General features: G+C 37.8%; 1 non-coding gene and 1 pseudogene across 1 annotated transcript; both read right to left on the bottom strand.

The window, feature by feature from the left end:
- The window catches only part of LOC137220981 (small ribosomal subunit protein eS12-like), a 93,605-nt pseudogene that overhangs the window by 54,050 nt on the left and 13,758 nt on the right, over positions 1–25,797 (bottom strand).
- LOC137222811 (U6 spliceosomal RNA) lies at positions 5,159–5,266 on the bottom strand. Its single transcript, XR_010942602.1, has one exon. It is a non-coding gene; the product is annotated as a U6 spliceosomal RNA (small nuclear RNA).

Below are 25,797 nucleotides of genomic sequence, written 5' to 3'. Positions count from 1 at the left end.
TTATTTTTTTTAGGTTCCATACATATGTGTTAGCATATGGTATTTGTGTTTCTCTTGCTGACTTACTTCACTCTTTATGACAGACTCTAGGTCCATCCACCTCACTACAAATAACTCAATTTCATTTCTTTTTATGAATGAGTAATATTCCATTGTATATATGTGACACATCTTCTTTATCCATTCATCTGTTGATGGACATTTAGGTTGGTTCCATGCTCTGGCTATTGGAAATAGTGCTGCAATGAACATTGTGGTACATGTCTCTTTTTGAATTGTGGTTTTATCAGGGTATATGCCCAGTAGTGGGATTGCTGGGTGATATGGCAGTTCTATTTTAGTTTTTTAAAGAAGCTCCATTCTGTTTTCCATGGTGATTGTATCAATTTACATTCCCACAAACAGTGCAGGAGGGTTCCCTTTTTAACCACACCCTTTCCAGCATTTTTCTAGATTTTTTGATGATGGCCATTCTGACTGGTGTGAGGTGAAACCTCATTGTAGTTTTGATTTCCATTTCTATAATAATTAGTGATGTTGAGCATTTTTTCATGTGCCTCCTGGCCAGCTGTACATCTTCTTTGGTGAAATGTCTATTTAGGTCTTCCACCCATTTTTTAACTGTATTGTTTGTTTTTTTGATATTGAGCTCCATGAGCTGTTTGTATATTTTGGATATTAATCCTTTGTCTGTTGTTTCATTTGCAAATATTTTCTCCCATTCTGAGGGCTGTCTTTTTGTTGTTTATGGTTGCCTTTGCTGTGCAAAAGCTTTGAAGTTTCATTAGGTTCCATTTGTTTGTTTTTGTTTTTATTTGCATTACTCCAGGAGGTGGATCAAAAAAGATCTTGCTGTGATTTATGTCAAAGAGTGTTCTTCCTATGTTTTCCTCTAAGAGTTTTATAGTGTCCGGTCTTACATTTAGGTCTTCAATCCATTTTGAGTTTATTTTTGAGTATGTTGTTAGGGAGTGTTCTAATTTCATTCTTTTCCGTGTAGCTGTCCAGTTTTCCCAGCTCCACTTATTGAAGAGGCTGTCTTTTCTCCTTTGTATGCTCTTGCCTCCTTTGTCATAAATTAGGTGTCCATATGTGCGTGGGTTTATCTCTGGGCATTCTATCCTGTACTACTGATCTATATCTCTGTTTTCGTGCCAGTACCATACTGTCTTGATTACTGTAGCTCTGTGGTATAATTTGAAGTTCGGGAGCCTGATTCCTCCAACTCCATTTTTTTCCTCAAGATTGCTTTGGCTATTCAGTGTCTATTGTGTTTCCATACAAATTGTAAAATTTTTTGTTCTAATTCTGTGAAGAATGCCATTGGTAGTTTGATAGGGATTGCACTGAATCTGTAGATTGCTTTGGGTGGTATAGTCATTTTCACAACATTGATTCTTCCAATCCAAAACATGGTATATTTCTCCATCTGTTTATGTCATCTTTGATTTCCTTCATTAGCGTTTTATAGTGTTCTGAATACAAGTCTTTCGCCTCCTTAGGCAGAGGGAGAAAGACTTAGGCAGGTTTATTCCTAGGTATTTTATTCTTTTTGTTGCAATGGTAAATGGGAGTGTTTCCTTAGTTTCTCTTCTGATTTTTCATTGTTGGTGTATAGGAATGCCAGAGATTTCTCTGCATTAATTTTGTATCCTGCAACCTTACCAAATTCATTGATTAGTTCTAGGAGTTTTCTGGGGGCATCTTTAGGATTTTCTATGTATAGTATCATGTCATCTGCAAAGAGTGACAGTTTTACTTCTTCTTTTCCAATTTGTATTACTTTTATTTCTTTTTCTTCTCTGATTGCCATGGATAGGACTTCCAAAACTATGTTAAATAACAAGTTTTTTAACAAGTTTTTAACAAGACATCCTTGTCTTGTTCCTGATCTTATTGGAAATGTTTTCAGTTTTTCACCATTGAGTATAATGCTTCCTGTGGGTTTGTCATATATGGTCTTTATTATGTTGAGGTAGGTTCTCTCTATGTGCATTCTCTGGAGAGATTTTATCATAAATGGGTGTTGAATTTTGTTAAAGCTTTTTCTGCATCTATTGAGATGATCATGTGGTTTTTATTCCTTAATTTATTAATGTGGTGTATCACATTGATTGATTTGCATATACTGAAGAATCCATGCATCCCTGTGATAAATCTCACTTGATCATGGTGGATGATCCTTTTAATGTGTTGTTGAATTCTGTTTGCTAGTATTTGGTTCAGGATTTCTGCATCTATGTTCATCAGTCATATTCATCTGTAATTTTCTTTTTTTGTGATATCTTTTTCTGGTTTTGGTTTCAGGGGATGGTGGCTTCATAGAATGAATTTGGGAGTGTTTCTCCCTCTGCAATTTTTTGGAAAAGTTTGATAAGGATCAGTGTTAGCTCTTCTCTAAATGTTTCACAGAATTCGCCTGTGAAGCCATCTCGTCCTGGACTTTTGTTTGTTGGAAGATTTTAAATTACGGTTTCAATTTCATTGCTTGTGATAGGTCTATTCATATTTTTTAATTCTTCCTGGTTCAGTCTTGGAAAATTGTACCTTTCCAAGAATTTGTCCACTTCTTCATGGTTGTCCATTTTATTGGCATATAGTTTGTAGTATTCTCTTACAAATCTTTGTATTTCTGCAGTGTCAGTTGTGATTTTTCCTTTTTCATTTCTAATTTTATTGATTTGAGTCCTCTCCCTTTTTTTCTTGATGAGTCTGGCTAAGGGTTTATCAATTTTGTTTATCTTCTCAAAGAACCAGCTTTTAGTTTTATTGATCTTTGCTATTGTTTTCTTCATTACTATTTTATTTCTGCTCTGATCTTTATGATTTCTTTCCTTCTACTGACTTTGGGTTTTCTTTGATCTTCTTTCTCTAGTTGTTTTAGGTGTAGGGGTAGACTGTTTATTTGAGATTTTTCTTGAGGTGAGATTGAATTGCTATAAACTTCCCTCTTAGAACTGCTTTTGCTGCGTCCCATAGATTTTGGGTTGTCGTGTTTTTGTTGTCATTTGTTTCTATGTATCTTTTGATTTCCTCTTTGATTTCTTCAGTCATCTCTTGGTATTTAGTAGCATATTGTTTAGCCTCCATGTGTTTGTGTTTTTTATGTTTTTTTCCCCCTGTAATTTATTTCTAATCTCATAGCGTTGTGGCTGGAAAAGATGCTTGATATGATTTCAATTTTCTTAAATTTACCAAGGCTTGATTTGTGACCCAAGATGTGATCCTGGAGAATGTTCCATGTGCACTTGAGAAGAAAGTGTATTCTGCCACTTTCAGGTGGAATGTTCTATAAATATCAATTAAATCTATCTGGTCTATTGTGTCCTTCAAAGCTTGTGCTTCCTTATTTATTTTCTGTTTGGATGATCTGTCCATTGGTGTAAGTGGGGTGTTAAAGTTCCCTACAATTATTGTGTTACTATCGATTTCTCCTTTCATGGTTGTTGGCATTTGCCTTATGTACGGAGGTGTTCCAATGTTGGGTGCATAAACATTTATAATTGTTATATCTTCTTCTTGGGTTGATTCTTTGATCATTATGTAGTGTTCCTCCTTATCTCTTGTAACAGTCTTTATTTTAAAGTCTATTTTATCTGATATTAGTATTGCTACTGCAGCTTTCTTTTGATTTCCATTTGCATGGAATATCTTTTTCCATCCCTTCACTTTCAGTCTGTATGTGTCCCTAGGTCTGAAGTGGGTCTCTTGTAGACAGCATATATATGGGTCTTGTTTTTGTATCCATTCAGCCAGTCTTTTCTTTTGGTTGGGGCATTTAATCCATTTACAATCAAGGTTATTATCAATATGTATGTTCCTATTACATTTTCTTAATTGTTTTGGATTTGTTTTTGTGGGTCTTTTTTTTTCTCTTGTGCTTCCCACCTAGAGAAGTTTCTTTAGCATTTGTTGTAAAGCTGGTTTTGTGGTGCTGAATTCCCTTAGCTTTCACTTGTCAGAAAAGCTTTTGATTTCTTCATTGAATCTGAATGAGATCCTTGCTGGGTAGTGTAATCTTGGTTGTGGGTTTTTCTCTTTCATCATTTTAAGTATATCCTGCCACTCCCTTCTGGCCTGCAGAGTTTCTGCTGAAAAATCTGCTGATAACCTTATGGGTATTCCCTGGTATGTTATTTTTTGCTTTTTCCTTGATGCTTTTAATATTTTTCTTTGTACTTAACTTTATATAGTTTGATTAATATGTCTCAGTGTGTTTCTCCTTGGGTTTATCCTGTATGGGACTCTCTGCACTTCCTGGATTTGGGTGGGTATTTCCTTTCCCATGTTAGGGAAGTTTTCAACTATAATCTCTTCAAATATTTTCTCAGACCCTTACTTTTTCTCTTCTTCTCCTGGGACCCCTATAATTCAAATATTGGTGCATTTAGTGTTGTCCCAGAGGTCTCTGAGATTGTCTTCAATTCTTTTCCTTGTTTTTTCTTTATTCTGCTGCTTGGCAGTTATTTCCACCATTTTGTCTTCCAGCTCACTTATTTGTTCTTCTGCCTCAGTTATTCTGTTATTGATTCCTTCTAGTGTATTTTTCATTTCAGTTATTGTGTTGTTCATCTGTATTTGTTCTTTAGTTCTTCTAGATCTTTGTTAAACATTCCTTGTATTTTCTCAATCCATGCCTCCATTCTATTTCCGAGATTCTGGATCATCTTTACTATCATTACTGTGAATTCTTTTTCATGTTAATTGCCTGTTTCCTCTTCATTTATTTGGTCTTGTAGGTTTTTACCTTGCTCCTTCATCTGTCACATATTTTTTTACCGCCTCATTTTTTTTTATTTTTATGAGTGGGATTGTGTTCCTGTCTTACTGGTTGTTTGGCCTGAGGCTTCCAACACTGTAGTCTGTAGACTGTTGGGTAGAGCTGGGTCTTGGTGCTGAGACAGGGACCTCCATGAGACCTCACTCCAGTAAATATTTCCAGAGGTCTGAGTTTCTCTATTAGTTCAGTGGTTCAGACTCGGAGCTCCCACCACAGAAGCTTCCTTCACCTGACCCCCAGCTCATGAACGAAGATCCCCCAAGCTGCGTGAGTGGCAAAAAAAAAAAAAAAATTAGGCTAGGAAACTAACAGGTATGTTAGGAAGAATACAAAAATATTGAAACAACCAGAGGATACATCAGCACCACAATAGAAAAAAAAAATGTGGAATGCTTCACGAATTTGTGTGTCATCCCTGCACAGGGACCATGCTAATCTTCTCTGTATCATTCCAATTTTAGTAATATGTGCTGCTGAGGTGAGCACTAATTGTATTTATTAAGAGTCCTTAAAGAGGTAACTGAATTGATATGAGTTCATTGGGGTGAGCCCTAATCCAACATGACTGATGTCCTTATAAGAAAAGGAAGTGTGGACATGGACACATACAGAGGGAAGATGATATGAAGACAACAGGGAGAAAATGGCCATCTAATAAGTCAGAGAGAGGCCTGGAACACATCCTTCCCTCAGAAGAAATCAACTCTGCCAATGCCTTAATTGAGGACTTCCAGCCTCTAGAACTGTGAGAAAATAAATTTCAGTTGTTTAAGTCACCAGCTGTGGAACTTTGTTACGGCAGCCCTAGCAAACTAATACACTGCATTTAAATTTTGTAGCCCTTTAGCCATGCTTCAGTTGTTGTTTCCTTCATTTTTCCTAGGGGATTGGAAAAGTCTGCCCATCTTTGACACTCCCACTTTTGCATGGAGGGGATATTATGTGCAAACCAGTGGCCTTGGAGATAACTGGTCCCTTAGGCTGACTCCCTCCCAGAGAAGGCAAATTCATCCCAGCCACTGAACTATCTCTTAGGGAAAAAAAAAAAGAAAGAAAATATTTCTGTAACGAGGTAATGACCTCTACTGGCAGCTGTGTGGAATTACAGAGATCCCAGTTAGTCTCAAGACTTAGGGAGAAAAAAAAATAGAACAGGTTTAAATGTTAAGAAGTGGTGACCTCAGAGGAATTTCTAAGGGAGAACACTGTTACCATCAACCAGTAAATAAATCTAAATTAAAGGAAAGTGTAGCAGAATAAAATAGAAGGAAAACCTTCAAATCATGTGTTGCTTATTGCTGCTGAGGGCAAGGTGGGCGAAAGGGAGGGTCACACCCAGTCAGGGGCATCTCCACACTCACATCCTCTGAAAGATTTCTAGCTCCTTGCTACTCAGAGTGTGCTCTGGGGACCAGCAGCTGAGGTCCCACCACAGAGTTGTTGAATGAAAATCTAAATTTTTTAACAAGCTTCCCAGATGATCTATAAACGCGTTAAAGCTTGAGGTGCACTGCAGACTTATTCAGAAAGGTGACATCTTTGTTCTCCTCTGGTAATTCAAAGGCAAATCAACCTAAAGAAGGTTCTAAGTTCCTAAGCTCATTTTTCTTCACATTAGTGCGTATTATCCAAATACCCATAAAATGTACAGGTTGAATTAACAAATGTTTAATTAGTCATTTTTTTTAAAATTTTTAATCCTGAAAACAACTAATGACAGCTTGGAACTCTCTGATTTCCAGGGTTTTCCATGGAAATGATGATCCTTCTAGCCCTCCTGTTAATCATCCTGTGTCAGGGAAGCAGGAAGTTTGAATTTTAACTCTTCTTAATGAATGCATTTCACATACCAGAATTACCTCGGCAATTTGCTCAAGAGCTCTAGAAGGCATTACTAGATTGCAGTTCAAATTCATTTCATCTGCTTCCTAAACTGGCCCTATTGTTCATCTTCACACTATTCTAATGCATGGTACCAAGAAACAGCTACTTTTGTTCAATAAGAAAAACAGTTTTTCTTGTAAGTGCCCCTAAAAGCAGAGTGTATTAATTTGTTTAAAACACAGTTTATATCTGGTGGTGTTCTGGTGAATGTTTAATAACCAGCTTTCAATACAAAGTTGAAGCTATAATTTACAGCACTTGCCAATTGCCATAGTATAAATTCTCCCATCTTGAACAATTTCACGATACCAACATGATCATGAAGTTGGGGAAATATGCACACAGTTGCTTCATGACAGTACAAGCAGGCATCACTATGTATTTCCAAAATACCATCAAATACCTTCCCATTTCCCAGACTACCTTCAAAATACATGTCAGTGCACAGTATATGTGCTGTGCAATTGTACAACCTTAATATATACCAATAGAAAACTACCAGGTTTGGGATAAAATACTAGTTTTATTAATGATGTGATTAATGCTTTTATTATAACAGTAAGATGGTGATATAAAAATTCAATGCTATGAAACTCTCAGGAGCAGAGATTCAAAACAGCTACTCCAAAATTTACTCTAGTAACCTTACCCTTCCCACACTTCCCTGTAGGAGCTGTCTTCTACATAAAGAAGGCTAAGTTTGTATTTAGTGTCCTTGCAACTACCTTAAGGTAGTTCTCCTAGTTATGACAACCCTTCCCACGGTCTTCATTACCAATTACTTTTTGCTGGCAGTTTAAGGCCTTTCAATCTGGGCCAGTCATGCCTCTGGCAGTTTCTGTGCTCCATCTTTAATTTCTCCATCTCACACCAGAAAAACCTGTCTATGTTTTTATTAATTTCCGAGGACCATGATCCACCTCATAAATTAATTCATTAGATTTTCACCATCAATGCCACCATACAATGGAATGACACTGTTATGCGTTTAACTGTAATCTCCCCAAAATGTTTAAGTCTTAACCATCAGTACCTGTGAATGTAACCTTATTTGGTAATAAGGTCTTCACAGATGATCAAGTTAAGATGAAATCATTAGGATGGATCCTTACATAATAAGACTTGTATCCTCATAAAAAGGAGAAATTTGGACACAGAGCCAGACATGCCTGGAAAGAAGAACACCTTGATTTCAGACTTCCTAGCCTCCAGAACTGAGACAATAGGTTTCTGTTGTTTAAACCAATCAGTTGATGGCAGACCTAGCCAATTAACACAGTCACAATCAGAAGAGGCATGTCTCAACTAATTTTTTTTTACTCACATCCAACTTGGAGAATTAGTGATACTTTTATTCTTATAAAACTTGACCAAATTCTAGGTTATTCTAATAATTACGTCACTTTCATTCTTTGTATTCTGAGATGCTTTCATAATAGGAAGGAAAACAGTAGAGATACAGTTGGGCATCATACACAACACTGACTGCATCAATGAGAAAGAAAAGCACATGTGAACACAACTAGTCATAAGTGTCATGATAGAAAAAGTGGCTGAGAAATGCTACAATATTTGGTACAAAACTATTATCAACTTGCTAATGCAGTTACTAACTCCTACAAAAGGGGACTTAAATATGTAACTAAAGAGACCTCACTTTAACCCATTCCTCTAATGCAGAAATTTCCGAAACTGAAAGCAGGCTGGTGTAGATGTTCTGAGGAAGAAAAACCTACTTGGAATCCTTTGAATTGGTGCTATAGTCAGCCACAAACTCCATCTACATTAAAGGCAAGCTCTGAAAATTAGTTTCTAAACCCAAAGGCACAAAAACAGAAATGTAACTGCTAAAACTCTTATTTATTGAATCATAACATTTTAGATCCTGGAGGGATCTGGGAGCCTCATATTTTATAAGAAAGAAGTAAAACCTAGAGGTACTTCTCTAAGGTTGTAATTAAAGGGAAAACTCAACCCCATTTCTTAGTTTCTTATATTCTAGTCCCAACTACCAGAAATGAAGTTTATGAACCTGATCATGTCTCTTAGTCACTTCAAGAGAGCTTTTATAAAAATGCACATTTCCAGGGCCCAAGCTTAAAAATTCAGATTCAAATCCCAAGTTTTGCTCATGGATCTGTACTTAAATTCTTGGGGACTTCGGCCGTGTAGGGAAGTCTGAAACCACTTTTGAAAAAAATTCTGCCCAGAGACCTCTTACCTTTGGTCTGCTTCTCATTTCACTCAGACTCAGCTCTGTGTGATGATTATCACATCTTCTCTAATCCTGAGAAAAATGCTTAGGGTCCTGTGGACCTGCTGATAATACAGGTTCACACTGACTCTGATAATGTAGAAGCTGCTTCCCTTGACTCCTGGGCAAGTCCTTAGTACACAGAATATTTCAGAGCAGAAGAGGAAAAACAAACCTGAAACGTCTTAAAACAACCTTTTTTGAATGCTGTCATTTCATACTCATTTTCTGCTCCTTAATTTGCCCGAGTACATTCAATTTTCAGCCTCACACGAATAGCCATTTTCCCATTCACCAAGGGTAAGATGATTTATGTAGGGTGAGTTGTAATAAGCACAGGTTTCATTTATTTTCTATCATTGCTGTATCTCCTAGGGGAAGAGTTGATTTTAAAACAATAAACCAAAATGAAAAATTTATAAAACTATGGTAAAGTGAATCACAATTAGTTATAAAATTTGATAGTTCAAACTGGGACCTAGGATATCCCAGGGGATGGGGAGACTGAGGAGAACACAGGAGAGAGCTGAATGTAGGAAATTTAGAGGTGTAAATAACTTCGCATTGGTGGTAGTGGTGGTAGAGGTTGTCAACTGCAAAGTGTGCGACTAGAATGAAGCTGAGTCTATATTCTGGGCATCCATCCTGAGCTTTCTCACTCTCACACTTGAAGCTCCCGTGCAACACCAGAGAGGGAGACTGAAACTTCAAAGTTTAAGAGGTATGGTTGTACTGAAGATTTTACCTGTGAAACATCTCTCAAATATTCTTTCCCTTCTTCATCCCAGCTCTATCTCCTTAGGTGAGACCCTCATCAACTCTCTCCTGAAGTAGCTCAGGAGCCTCTAACTGATTTCCTTGCTTCCAGATTCTTCCATACTCATGCCCTTTCAGCAATACTTCTTTCCCATCTGAGCACTTCACCCTCAGTATCTCCAGCTCCCACACCCCACACCCCAGAGATCACAAGGCTTCTGGAAAATAGGAACTATCTCCTCTTGCCGCCTGTTCGGAGATTCCTGCTGTAGAACACAGGTTCAGGCTGAACTCCTGTAGCCTATACAGCCTGCAGTAATGTCAGGGTTTCTATTCCAAACTGGAGAACCCAAGGAGGATCTGGAAGAGTCATATTTTGAAATCTTCCTAGTTGGGCTGTCTCTCCTTTGGAGCCCTATTTATTTGCAAAGGACAAGAAAAAACAGGGCAATGGGGCTCTTTTGGAATTTGTGCTTCAGAGTCTAGGGTTGACCTTTTTGCGTTTGTTTCCAGCACTGAAACATGAGACCAGTTCGGTTCAGTGGCATACAGCGTGAGTAGGACTAAAATCAATTTCATATTCCTTTAGGTCTCCTCAGAAACTGCAATGTGAACCACAATTTTCCTATCTTTTTAATAATGAAATAGATATAGCACATCTTTATATTGACATTTTATGACTTCATATTTCGTTATGGAATACTTCCGTAATGAGCAAGGCATCTTCTGACACAGAGGTGTCCTGAACAAATCACCTCTGGACAAATGAATATGAACCTATGGAACTTTAGGTTCAGGTGAAGCATTTGCACAGTCCTGCAGTGTCCCAGTAGAATAGGGATAAACCTTCCAGCCCTCTGGTACTGCTCTCCAAGAAGTGAGAAGGAATCCAGAAGCTTAAGTACATGGTGTCAGAGAAATTCGAGTCGCCGAGCTTTCTTTTAGGGATATATATCTACAGAGCCCAAGAGGCATAGACGTACATGTTACCTGTCTTAGAAGATCACAGAAAGCTCCTAGATACCTGAATGTGGGGAAATTCGTCCTCATGACTACAGCTTAAGGAAGCCAACACTAGCCAGGCAAGAACTGTGATTTTCCAGCCACCTTGGAGTCCCCCTGGCCATGGTGAAAGCCTAAGTCCCTCACTTCCTTGGCTTTCAAAGACCTTCAGAAAGGAAGAAGGAAGAATTAGAGAGTTCTTGCTGGCTTTTCTTTAGCCTCTACCCCTAGTTACTCCTAAGTGGACAAATACATACAACATAGTGTTGTCCTAAATAAGAACTCAGGAACTGTGGAGTATAAGTCACCATGAAGGCTAGAGAAATCTCAGTAAGTCTGGTAACTGCTCATCTTAGGGGTACAAACGATTAAAAATAATCACAGTAAGGTGCATGGTGTAGCTCTAGAGTCCAGCATTTTCGTATTTCAACTATTCCTTTGATTCTGTAGCTTTTGTCTCTAACTTTGTGTCACCTCTTTCTGGGCCTGATGTCTTCTCTGTGGTCATTACACCATTGATGTCACAGCTGTGTCTGAAGCTTTCAATCTATGCACAGCTCTTGGAGAAATTTGCTCCTTTAACCCTGCTTATCTTCTGTCCAAGTCTCCGCTAGTGTGCTCCTCTCTGTGGAACTGTTCCCTGGCAGTGTGAGGCCCATCATCTATTCAAAGGCGATGATGTATACAGAGGCACCTGGTGCATATAGGTGCCTAAATATTAGTTCCCTTCTCTCAGGGCTACCAGGGAGGACTCCCCACTCAAGCCTAACTCTTTGAGATGAGACTCCCTGAGGCAATACCTCAGCTTTATTCTCTACCATCAAATATCACCTACAATCCTAATCTATTGATATATCTGTGCATCTGCTTTCATTCAAAACCATCTCGAACTTAAACCAGCCTTTGTTTCTGTTATTATTTCCCCCCATTTGTGTTCCTCCCTTGGATAATGACTTCCTCGTCCAAATTAACTTTCACAAATACCTTAATTTACAAAAGCTATAAATAAAATTCTATCAATGCGAGTGGAGATGACACCTGAACGGGGGCACCCTGGTGAGAATTGGTGTCCTGACCTTACAAGCCTTCTTCAGACACCCCAAAGGTGGCTAAGATTGCCTTTGGCAGATTAGCCAAGGGCCCATTTCTTGAGAGCAAAAAATCAAGGCCCTCTGAGCTTTTCCAACTAACAATCGAGAAGCATATAACAACTAATAAAGTTAAATGCATGCATTCTTAAGGAGAAGGGAAACTTCAATCATTCTCCCTATGCTCTGGAAAATTCATGAATAAATATGTTATTGCAAATAGCTCCCACCTCAGAGATAGGTTTGTAAGAGGATGTCCTGTCCTTAAACTAAACTGCCTTCTTAAGCAGCTCTCCCACCTGGCAGTATATCTGGCAGAATTAGTGAGTAGGAATGACCTTTACTCAGTCTGTAATCTGAACATGTAATTGATGACAGACTCCAAAAGGATACTAACATCTGACCTGGTAATATTACATTTTCAAGGTAATTTGTGTCATAATGGTTCATTTAAAAACATGTACAAGCAATCTTATGCAGCGTTGAATATAATTACTTGTTCACATTCTCAGGATCTAAAAGAAGCAGAATAGGCTTTTTTAAATCAATAGAAAAGCCTAAACCTAATGGATTATTCATTTAAACCTGTTCTGCTGATCCACAGATTTACAGTCCCAACACAGTTCTGAGCAGAGCTGGGTCAGAGTGAAAGAATCTATCCTACCCACCTCCCACTCTGAGGAAAAACTAGGTGTCAGGGGAAAAGAAGGCTGCAAAGAAGTTCCAGTGGGCGAGAAATTAGAGTCCAAGACAGTTTTAGGATGAACCAAGTTCTACATTAAAGCAGAAAGTGATGTGGTTCATTTTTCTATTCTAACTGTGTTATTCATAACAGCCTAGGATTTAGGAAAATAAGCCTAGGTGTCTTGGGTGGGCAGCAGCAGGAGATATGAGTGGCTGAGAAGAGCTTGGAGAGCACCAAGCATGGGCTGAGGGCTCCTTCTGAATGGAATGTGTCCTGGTTGGTAAGGCAAGAAAACTAGGGGGTTATTTTGACTCAATAAATGATTCTAAGAACAGTACTATTCTACACCTCTGTACCTTAGTAGCTTTCTGGGGTGAAATGAGTATGGAAAGGAGGGTTTTATGGTGAAAGGGATGCCTTCCCTTCCAATGACATGATGCACGGATGAAAGACAGGAGCAGGTTTCTGGATCAGAGGACTAAGCCAACCGACCAAGGTGATAGCAGGGCTCATTAAGCTTCCAGCCACACCAGGGCCTGCAAAACTGACAACATGAGGGTTCTGGGACTCCTCAGTGTATCTCCAGCCACATAACAGGGATGGGACGCAAGGGCTCAAGAGGTGTCACAACATTTTCAAAAATAAAAAAGCAAATTTGGTTCATTTTTAAACACTCACATAGGCCATATAACAACCTGGGAGTCTGCAGAAATTTTTGAAAGGGATCGGGGGGAGTGGAAACATGGAGAAAGCTGTATCCATAGGACAGTCAAATATTGAGTACTTCCATATTAAATAAGTGAATTCAAATGCCAAGGTTCAATAGCCATTCAATCAGATACAATGTTACATTTATATTATCCTTGTTTATTTTGCTATTAGAGATTGATTTTTACAAACCTGCATTCTGGATTACATTTTCTGAATTCTGTAATCTGAATTCTGTCATTGTAAATCAAAAACTCACACATTCAGGGCTTCCCTGGTGGCGCAGTGGTTGAGAGTCTGCCTGCCAATGCAGGGGACACAGGTTCGTGCCCCAGTCTGGGAAGATCCCACATGCCACTGAGCGGCTGGGCCCATGAGCCATGGCCGCTGAGCCTGCACATCCGGAGCCTGTGCTCCTCAACGGGAGAGACCACAACAATGAGAGGCCCGCATACCGCCAAAAAAAAAAAAAAAAAACAACAACTCACATTCAAATATCACTTCATCATCACATGGGTATAATTTAAAACACATACACACTATTTAACTTTAATTGCTTTCAATACCCAACAGAGTAAACTTCTCAAAGCACTCATATTTACAGAAGTAAAAATCCATGCCTACTTTAACAACAGCTGTCTAATAAATTGAAATTGAAGCAATAAAGACTTGTAACACGTATCAGGTGAGAAAAAGGTAGACTCATATTCAGATATGGTTTGCTGTCATGACTCATTTCCCCAACCCTCTTGACAATAATGGGGAAAAGCACATAAATGAAATGTTAATTAAGAGTTCATACCAAAATCCTGCTAAGTAAAAATTCTAACTCCTATTTTTCGGTTAGTAGGAAAAGTCAAACATTGACAACATTTATTACTATGGTGTGATGATAACAGATGAACATTTTCCCCAATCTATACCTCATTGCCAGGAATCTGAGGTTCAGGTGTCAGCTGTTAGAAACGAGCCTCCTCCATCTGGAATTTCTAGAAGGTAAAGGGCATAAAGGTACTTATCACAGAACCCAGCAGGCAGTCCATAACTGTTAGTTTCTTTTCCCATCCTCCTTCCAACATTACTAACTCACCTGGTCGTAATTATGTCTAGTTCTCGTAAGTCTTCCAAGCTCGAAATGAAATATGAACAAATTCCACTGCCTCAAAATATACATAAAAAAGAAAGGTCAACTCTTCTTATCTCTTTTAAGTGTCCTATGCCTATAAATCCCACTTTCCTTAGCTCCAACAACTGTCTACTGATGGGTGACCATCGTGGCCCTCTGTATCCTCTCTGTGCAGCATTGTGTCCCCCTCATCAGGATCTCCACATTCGCCTTGCAGGGATCCACAGGAGACTGGTAGGGACCCAAGTAACAGCATTCAGAAGGGAAACGTTTACTCTCAAGTACTATCAAGTACCATGGCAGAAAGTGAGTAGTGCAAAATGGCACTACCTCTAGGATAAATGAATGTCATTAATTTTAATGTGACTTGGTTATAACAACAAAGGGAAGAGAGAAAATATGTATTATCCTGTTTCTTATTTTTCCTAATACTTTCTATCTCCTTTACCATGGATGACTGATAAGAAATCTATAAATACACTCACTTTACAAGTATTGACATTCTCTGATACATAAAACTTCACAATTTTCTTTAATAAAAATATTCAGAAAATTAATACTTCACTGTTCTGGGAAATTGCCTAAAAGAAATGACCCCAATGAGTCCTCTAGTGGTCTCTGTTATGTTTTATTCCTCTCATATAAAATATTCATTCAACAAATATTTATTGAATGTCTACTATGTACCAGGTATTGTAACCACCACGTACTGAAGTTACAAGAGGGAATTAGAGCGATATGGTCCCTGCTCTCACAGAAATTATATTCTAGTGAGGAAGACTAAAACTTAGCAAGCTGCAACTCTTCCTAGAGTCCCTTAAAAAAAAATGCACAGGGTGTTGCGATGGAGATGATTAACATGACTGTAAGAAGAGGGCCTAAAGGAGACAGAGCAGAGCAGTCAGGAAAGGCCATTTTGAGCAGGTGACCAGTGATCTGACACTTGAAGAACAAGAAGAAGCAATCCTCCCAAGGGCTGGAGGAAGCACATCTCAGGCTACGGGAAGAGCTAGGGACCTCTGCCTCAGAAAACACTGTGAGCCTTAGCGATTGCCTTGAGGAAGGAAGGCTACATGGTTAGACATTTCTCTTTGCTTGAGATCCTCTTCTGTCAGCCCTTATGTACCTCCAGGAGAACACACACTGCCCCCTTGACTCAGGTACGTTTCCAAACTGCCCAAGGATGCCCCACGTGTGGTGTCCATCACGGCATGCCTCCATTGTTCAATCTCACATGAGTAAAGAACTCACTGAGTGACAACCAAAATTAGTCATACTGACTTTGCTTTCTGAAACAAAATCAGAATGCAAGGCTGAAAATCACTAACACAGTGATTTTCATGCTGTGCTCTGCAAAGACAAATGTTCACTCTGAGACTACCTTTATATGAGGCCAAGAAAGTAGAGCTCTACCTCACTATGATCATTTTCATCTATTTAACATAATAGAATCTGTTCAAGAATTCAGTTAATAAAAGAGTTTTGTGAATAAAAGGGATTTGAAAACCATGGTTTCCAGCCTGTTCTAGGACCTCTGAATGAATGCAACTCTCTCAAGTATGGAAGAGATGTTGGCAAATGCTCTTGAGTTCCTCCAGGCTACCTCCTATTTTTCCAATCACTAAAGTTAAATCTTTTCTTTCCTGGTTCCCCAGCTCACATCCCATTTTGGCTTTGTACCTTGCATCCAGTCCTCTGCCTACTTGATAAGCCAACTTCTTTATCCTTACTTTAGGACAAAAAAAAAAGACCAAAATCCTTAAAATTAAGATGCAGAGATCATTAATGTATAAAACTAGATCAATCCAGAAACAAACATTTTAAACATTGATTCTAAGTATGTTACTGATTTTCATTAGGGAAAAATTGAGAAAAATAATTAAAAATTCAACTTTCCAACTTTTCAAAATAAATACATGAAAATATACAATGTGATCCAAACACAAATCAAAATACATTGTATAGTCTCTTATTATGACCTTCTCTTTCGTCAGAATATATCTCCCTTCCGTCATCTCTTTACTCTGGAAGGAAAAAAAGACAAAATCAAGAGTTGAAAGAAGAGAGAAAAAAATACAAAGACTGAAAAAAAGTAGAAAGAGAAAGAGAACAGGACTGTTGCAGATAGGTTTAAAAAACAAAAGGTCATCTTTCAAACTTCCAAAAAACTGCTATCTCTAAAATTATTAACCAGATATTCCCATATATATTGTTGTTCAGTGACTTCATATTAGTAGCCTACAGAATGAGCAACCTGCAGAAGGCATCCATCCTCGTTTTTATGAAAATTTTATCAGCAGACTCACTGCATGCCAAGCCCAGGTGGACTGGTCCCTGATGATTTTCAGGGCAGCATGACACAGCTTTCTGGGTTTTCCTTCAGGGTTAGTTAAAATTAGATGCTAAGCACTCGAGGAACAAGGGAACTCATTTTTAGCTGTCACAGATGCCTATGCACCCCAGAGAAGATACTGATATTGCATTAGGCATGGTGGAGATGCCCACTTAATGTCTTGGTCAAATTCATTTACCTGTTGTGATGAGTTCATTTCCACAATGCAATTTCCAATCTGAAGCATGAAATCGAAATCAGCCAACTATATTCTAGCTTGTAATGCAGTGCAATGAACAAGTAGAATTAAAATCAGCGTAGCTCATCACTGCCCAGAAAATTAGTGAAAACCTCAGATTCACAAATCACAGGATTTATGTATGCAGTGAAATCTAAAAAATTATCTGTTATTTAACTCTAAAATAAACACATTTGAACATTGATACTCAAAGTATTCCTCATTTGAATTATACAGAGCTTAGGAAACCAACATGTGTTCTCAAAACACAAGAGCAGGAATAATTTACTGGTCTATTTACATATTAGCAGCACATGGCAGCATTTACAGGCTGTTCCTGTAATCTGTCCAAAGCAAATTCATTAATTGGATTTCCTCAGCCTCCTGATATAGAAGATAAATCTGTAAATGTATATACCAGAAGATGTGCCCTTGGATTTCCCTGAGGGGTGAAAAAAACATGTTAAAACAAAACCACAAACACAAGAGGACAGCTATCAGCTTTCAATTATCCTTCAGAGCAGACAGAATGTTCATTTTACATTTTAGGACTTAATAATAGAGAAAATAACTCTATGATCTCTAGTCACTTCTTGAAATTCAAACCTGGGACTCCATTGGGCCTCTAGAGATGTAAACAGTGAGCTCTTCTAAAAAGTTTGGAAAAGAGGCTTCCAGTAGAATAAGAAGGCAATCACCCTTCTGAAGAAATCTAGAGGGACACCATTTTCGCATGCCAGATTGTAAGAGGCAAAATAAACCCTTCCATTTCTACCTTGGGCATGGCTACCATTGCCACCCATTCCAAATAGCCCTACACTGGCTTAGGATGAGGTGGGATTTGGAGGTGCTCACACATCTTTACCCAGCCCCTCCTCCCCCCTAGTAATGAGATAGTGGTGTCCTCCAGCATAATATTTTTGTCTTCGTAAGACCATATGTCCTGGGTTGTCACTCACATTGCTTTACCAAGAAGCAAACACATTATTTACTTAATTGATAAATACAGTTCTAATTAGAATCCCATCTGCATTCATCCTCTTGTAAAATTGCATGTAAATGAGCATGTTTGTTTTTTTGTTGTAATCATAGTCTTATGATGCATTTAAAAATATTTACATAGATAGACCTAGAGATTGCCATACTGAGTGAAGTCAGAGAAAAACAAATATCATATGATATCGTTTATATGTAGAATCTAAAAAAATGGTACAAATGAACCTATTTACAAAACAAAAGTAGAGTCACAGATGTAGAAAACAAACTTATGGTTACCAAGGGAGAACGGCGGTGGAGGGGATAAACTGGGAGATTGGGATTGACATATACACACTGTTATATACAAAATAGATAACTAATAAGAACCTACTGTATAACACAGGGAACTCTATTCAGTTCTCTGTAATGACCTATATGGGAATAGAATCTAAAAAAGAGTGGATATATGTATATGTATAACTGATTCATTTTGCTGTACAGCAGAAACTAACACAACATTGTAAATCAACTACACTCCAATAAAAATTAATTTAAATAAAAATATTTAGAAGAAACATAAAATAAGCCCTTATTCTTAAGAACTATTAAAAGACAAGTAGATCATAGTGCATAAATAAAAGAGGACTCTTAAATAAACACATGTATATCACCTTCATATCAACATAAATATTTTATTTGAGAAGTCATATAACATAACCTTGAAATATTAGTAAAAGTTTGAATTTCTCCCTCTTGATTCTATAATTAGAAGCTAAACTAACCAATCATTTCCACTAAACACAGTGTTTCTACTACAATTTATTATAGTAACATGTTACTATAATCAATATACATCTGTCTTGTGCTTTGTATGTCTTTCCGCCCACCATAATTACTGTAAAGGCAATGTTATAAAACCACACTTTAATTCTTTATCTTGACTATAAATAGAAGGGTTTAGCAAGCCTTCATGGCCTTATATTTTGTGAACTTTATCTGTATACTGTAACTATAAATCCTCTAGCTTAATACATTACAAGTCAGCTATATTACTTTGTCTACTTAATAGACAATTTATTTATTTTTTTTAACATCTTTATTGGGGTATAATTGCTTTACAATGGTGTGTTAGTTTCTGCTTTATAACAAAGTGAATCAGTTATACATATACATATGTTCCCATATCTCTTCCCTCTTGCGTCTCCCTTAATAGACAATTTAAACTAAATAATTGATAACCCTTGAGTTTTCTTTTGAGGAAAAAACTTATTATTTTATCCAGAAGGTGAGTCACTTAATCACATCTACGTTCACTCCTCTCATGAACACAGCACATCCACGAACCTCATAGGTGTCCGCAGGTCATCAGGTCAGTCACTTTTCCCCAGATCCACCCTGATTCTTATGTATACCACCACTCTATATTACTAGGGTAATTCCAGCATGCCTTTTGCCGGAGAATACACAAATTCTAAAATAATGAACCATTATTACAGGAAATAAAGATTAAGCCTTGAGGGAATACATCCAAGAAGGTAAGTTTGAATTGATATTTGGTGGAGAGATTTGCAGATAAAGGACAAAGGTTTAGAATATGAGATATATCCCCCAAAAAGGGGAAAAATCAAGGCTGGACTTCAAGGGCAGACACTAAACCTTTCCACTGCCTCATGAAAACTTTATAGTTCCTTAGGTAGGAAAAGGATTCCCAATTAGTTAAGTTTACAGTGGGTACAGCTTTACCATTTTCCCTACAGTTGGCCTTATCAGTGGCCCTTTGACCATAAAACTTTGGGGTGAATTGGTAATTGATAACATCCTACTAGATGCTCCTTAGCTTGCATGCTTATTACTAAGTTCTCTCTCCTAAAGAGATATGGAGCATAAATTACATGAATCATGCAGACATAATTCAACCTCAATGCTGAATGAGAAGCTTTTCCAAAGAAGCATAAGCTCAACTGCCTGTGATGTTCTCTTCAGGGACAGGCTCTGTCACAAGCAGAAATAAATCTTTAAATGTGATTTAAGCCTCTAGATAAGTTACTGACATACTCCTATTGACTAATGTCAAAATTTTATATACAACTATTCCAAGTTAATATGACTGATGTGTTTCTCGGCTGATTGGCTAGTCACTACCTCTTTTGATTGATGTTCATTAAGTTAATCAGTAAATTGGCACTTTAAGGTTCAATTTGCGCGTCTGGAGCCTGTGCTCCACAAGAAGAGAGGCCACGACAGTGAGAGGCCCACGCACTGTGATGAAGAGTGGCCCCTGCTCCCCACAACTAGAGAAAGCCCTCGCACAGAAACGAAGACCCAACACAGCCAAAAATAAATAAATAAATAAATAAATAAAGTTCAATTTGATAGGGGGGTGTGTGTGTGTGTGTGTGTGTATATATATATATATGTATAAAGTTAACATAAATTTTCATTAGTAAGGATTTTTTTTTTTTTCTGGTACACGGGCCTCTCACTGTTGTGGCCTCTCCCGCCACGGAGCATAGGCTCCAGATGCGCAGGTTCAGCGGCCATGGCTCATGAGCCCAGCCGCTCCGCGGCATGTGGGATCTTCCCGGACCGGGGCACGAACCCGTGTCCCCTGCACTGGCAGGCAGACTCTCAACCACTGCGCCACCAGGGAAGCCCAGTAAGGAATTTTTAAAAGGTACACATACGTGGCATGTTAAGGAGCTCGGTATTTCAAAAACAGGTTTCTGCTCTAGAATTTACCATAGTCATCAGTAGAATCTTGCAGTACATGATTGAATAAGTATGTCTGATAAAACTGTCCAAATGATTTCTGTGGAACTTCCCAAATCCTGTATTTCAGACATCATTATATTGGATTTACAGAATGGCTCATCTCTACTCACACTTAACAAAAAGTAAGGGAAGGGGAAGATGTTAGCAGAGAAAAGCTTCCAATCATACTCATTGCAACTATTTGATAGATTGAACTGGTGGAAATAGGAGATTTTCCATCAAAGTTAGAAACTTAACCACCATAGTCACAGATGAAAAGCTGTGATTTAAAATATTAGAAGTTTTAAAAAATTTTATTAGACCAGAGAACTAATAAATGTCTATATTATGGGAAACAAGAGCTGGCATCCAGAGAGAGAATGAGACAGAAAGAGAGATCTTGTGCTCTGGTCACACAGAGGGAAGGAAGGGAGGAAGGAAACTAAATTGACAGCATTTTTCTCCAGATTCCATTTGACAGCCTAAATTCCTAAGGCAGTAAACATTTCTTTAAGGTCTGTGACCTCATTTTGACGCTTTCCAAAAGGCATCTTCTTAATATAATCACTTTAAAATATAATTTCCAAAATACCCCAGTTCCCAGGTAAATAAAAATATTTTCATTAGCAGAGGATGGAATGGGAGAGGATTGCAATTTAGTCACCTGATCACATTATCAGAGAGCTCTGCTCCTGACCTGAGATGGCTATAACAAACAAACAAACAAAAAAAGAAAAGAAGAAGAATCCAATATCACCCATATTTTATTTTATTTTTTTAACACCTTTATTGGAGTATAATTGCTTTACAATGTTGTGTTAGTTTCTGCTGTATAACAAAGTGAATCAGCTGTATGTATACATACATCCCCATATCCCCTTCCTCTCACCCGTATTTTAAATGTTGAGTGACCTGATATTAGTGGACTGATGGGAAAAGAAGAACATTTCACTTCTCAAAAGAATATCTTTTGAAATTTAAAAAAAAAAGAATATCTGGAAATAATGGACATAGAAATTGCTAAAACAAGAGCCTTAAGCTTACCCAAACTCTACCCGTTTTTTCTGATTGGAGAGGAAGTAATCAAATTACCCTAAGACTGTGGCTTAGTTTAGCAGGGCAGAAAGTAATCAGAAATAATTTGAATTGTGCCAAATACCACCCATCAATACACACTGTTGTGCCTGAAACTCCAAAACTCAGGGTCATTCCTCAAAGTCAAGGCATTTTTTTTCTATAGACTTGTGTTAGAATAAATAATAATATCTGGGAAGGATAAAAATTTACACCTTCGTTTTTATTGTTATAATAGTCTCTTCCATACTGAATTCATCACAGAAATTTATTTCTGAAAGACTTCACCAAGCCTTAATATGCTAATGAGAATTGTGAATCTTTAAGACGATGGTATAGAATGCAGAATTTTACAAACTTATTTTGCCAAGTAACTCTTTTTCTATCCCCCTGAGTTGTATCTACTGATATCTGGAGGAACACTAGAAGTTGGGTTTGGGAAAGCATGGGTTATCAGATACTCTCATCTAACAGAAAACATGGCCTTGGGGTCAGGAGAGCAAGGACATGTAAGTTTAAATAGAAGCTAGGCAGAAAGGAAAGGGCTGCAGCAGAGACACAGCCAGAAGCAGACCCAGGTGTGAAGTCTCCGTGAGCCAGAGCATGTGAGTGAGCACTAGGGAAATGTAAAGTGTGGGAAAGTTCTGGGAACAGGGACAGAGGAGGCAGGTGGGAGTAAGAGACACTCGAGATGAACTCTGTCTACTGCACAGTTCAGCATAGGCAGGCACTGTTCTTCCAGGACACAAAGCTTACTGTGAACAGATAATTTTTAGGGGTCTTATTAGCTCAGTGCTTTTAATCAACTAGGCTAAACATCCTGTCTGGCCACACTGTCTGTATCAGAAACCGAAGTAATATAAAAGGTTATATATTTTTATCTCTTAATTTGTTTGCAGGATATTAAGCCTGTCTTTGTTAGATAAGAAAGTGAGCAGGATTATTACTGGACTGTCTTCAGAAAGATCAGGAACTAGGCCCCTTCCAAAGTCCTGTTATCACCCTAGGAATGCTATTACCCTGTCTCTTTAAGTGTCCAGAGTCACGTGTCCTGCTTTTCTCCCTTAATTCTAACCCTGTTAAAACCTTTTCTTACAAATGACTGTTGAGTTTATGTACATTATGACTTAAAATCCTGCTAAGGCTTAAAATCTTACCCCTCCCTGGGGGAGCTGTACTTTCATGACTTATGTGTATGTTCAAAGACAGATGTCCTTTCCTGACAAGGGGGCGGCCAACTAGGATTCTTTCTCAGTTTATATCATTGTCTTTAGGCAACAAAATCCCATTCTTCTCTCTCTGTAATTGTTTAATCTTTCTACCAAAATTTTATTTTCCTTTATAGCATCACTTACTTGACAGTAGTAGCTATATCTATCACAGTTGGTTCTTTGGGACTCTAGTAATCTAAGACAATTAAATTCATGCTTCTGAAAATAGCATTTTTTCCATTATAGTAAAAACAAAAAATCAACTTTTTTTAAATAACTAGCCTTCCCCAAACTGATTTTTACAGTAACATACAGGCCAACCAATCATGAAAGAGGAAATCATTCTTGGGAGAGAAACAGGAAAGGGATTACAAGAGTCATTTTAAACTTGAAGCTGTTTCCATGTGTTGACCTAAATAATTTGACAAATATCAGAAAACTTCAAATAACATCATTGTTTAATCAAGAAATCTGAAAAAGAGTAAAGGATCTAAGCTTTTCACCTTGGAACTATAAAGCAGAATTCAAAACTGACATTATAAGCCTCAGTTTCTTAGCCTGAAGAAAGAATCCCTGTAATGTTTAAAAAAAAATTTAATAAAAATTAAAGTCATCACCATTATCTTCAATGTAATCAGCAAGATAGCTGGGGTAATAAAGAATGGGCTCAAGCTGAGGTCACATGATCTATCTCCACCACTCACTTGCTGTGTGAGCTTAAGCAAATTAAACAAGAAAGTTTAGCCTCAGTTTCCTTGTAAGAAATATGGGAACAAAATAGTTTCTTCACAGATTGGGAGGATGAAAAGAGAACTGATGTATATAAGAGCTCTTTGTATGCTCTAAAGCACAATTCAAGTATTAGTTACGGGAAGGGTTTCTAATAAATAGAATGCACATTTCCACCAAGCTGCTTTGCCCCCAGAAATCTTAATAAACTTTTTCTGCATCCCATTTCCAAGTCCAAAGCTTTCTCCAAATTTCCAGCTTTCCTTCCTCAAAGCTCTGACTGTACTCCAATATTTGTGTGGGTCATCATGCTTAGGCATCCTATCAGTTGTATAGAATTTTCCGCCCTTTCTCCAGTAGTCTCAGGGAACCCAATCAGTCAGTTTACAGTTGTCCTCCCTTATCCTCAGGAGGATATGTTCGAAGACCCCCAGTGGATGTCTGAAACAACAGATAGTACCAAACCCTATATATACTATGTGCTTTTCCTATAATAAATAGCTATGATAAAGTTTAATTCATAAATTAGGCACAGTAAGAGAATATCTGCATTGCCAGCCTCCCTACTCTTGTACTTTGGGGCCAGTTTTAAGTAAAATAAGGGTTACTTGAATACAAGCACTGTGATACCACTACAGTTGATCTGATAACCCAGAAGGCTACCAAATAACTAAGGCAGGATGGAGCAGGATGGTGCCAGATTTCATCACGCTACTCAGAACACTACCCAATTTTTATAACTTATCTATGTTTTATTTCTGGAATCTTCCATTTAATAGTTTAGACCATGGTTGACTGTGGGTAACTGAAACCATGGAAAGTGAAACCACAGTAAAGGAGGGACCACTGTATTGTGAAATAAGTTATTATACTGAAGATTTCAGGCTTCTGCCATCTCTCCACCTGTGCTCCTGATATCTGATCCTCTCTGCTGAGAGCAGTTGCATGGCAAGTGCAGCCTATTCTTCCATTACAAATGCTTTTCTCACAGGGAGTGGTCTCATGTGCCAGTGAATATAGTTATCACCAGCTATCCTATGCATATAACGATTGTAAAAATGAAGATAGAACACAGTTGAAAAGTTATTATAGCAAACTTGACCTACCATAGCCACCCTTGCAAATTATGAAAAATGCTCCTTTTGATTTCTACACTCAGGAAAATGATGTAATCCTGAAGCACAGATGGGAAGGGGGGAATGCAGTACACCCAAGAGGAATTCATGGCTCTTTTACACATTAAACCTACTCTACCCTTTGAGGAAGGGGGGTGGGGGTGGGGAAGAGAGCAGGAGAAGGGCAGTCCCCATGGAAATGACCTTGGCCTTTTTCACTAGACAACACAAGTGCCAGGGTCCCAGTGTTCCATCTTCAAAAGACAGACTTGACTTAGCAACTACCCAGCAACTTTCCAGAGACCTAAGAACCTCTAGGCGACTTCTACTGTTCTTCTATTTACTCTTCTATTTATTCTTCTATTCTTCTATTTAATTGAACAAATAATATTTGGGGAATAAGAAGTTTTCATGGGTAATAAAGCATTCAAAAAATTGGCCATCCTTTCTAGAACTGTAGATGAAATGTATTTGACTCTCCTAGGATCCTGAATTGCTATATCCTGATCAGAGGCCTTATGTAATTTGAGAAAAAAGACGTTTGCATGCAAAGAAATATATATGTTCTCTATGCCTTCCTAAAAATGTCTTTCTTTTTTTCTCCTAGTAATCCGGCTTTTTAGAGAAAAGCCAGATTATATTAAATTAAATTATAATAAATTATAAATGGATCTGGCATTTATTTTCTACTATTTTCTACTCACAGAGATTATTCAAAAGACCATAGCTATAATAATTATTATTTTATTTATTTTAGCTTTTCATTGCCCACAGAACATTTTTATCTGATCTTCCAGAAAACTTGAATGGATGGAAAATACTACTGTGATGATTATTTCAATTTTATAATGAGGAAACTGAGTCTCAAAGCAGTTAATAAACTTGCCTAAGACCACATAACTAATAAAGGGCAGTGCCGGAACTCAAACAGATCTTCTGATTTTTCACCCCATGATCCTATGCTTCAGCGAAACAAATTTGCTGAATCATATGCAGCAAATCAATGCAAAAGCAAAATCTTAAATATGATATTTTGAACCCAGAGTGAGTCTTCATGTTATCTAAAACATTTTCCTCATAAGCATC

This window comes from Pseudorca crassidens, chromosome 3 (genome assembly GCF_039906515.1).
Source record: "Pseudorca crassidens isolate mPseCra1 chromosome 3, mPseCra1.hap1, whole genome shotgun sequence".
In the NCBI taxonomy this organism is placed as follows: Eukaryota; Metazoa; Chordata; class Mammalia; order Artiodactyla; family Delphinidae; genus Pseudorca; species Pseudorca crassidens.
The sequence above is the reverse complement of the archived record's forward strand: the minus strand, read 5'-3'. Positions and strand labels throughout refer to the sequence as shown.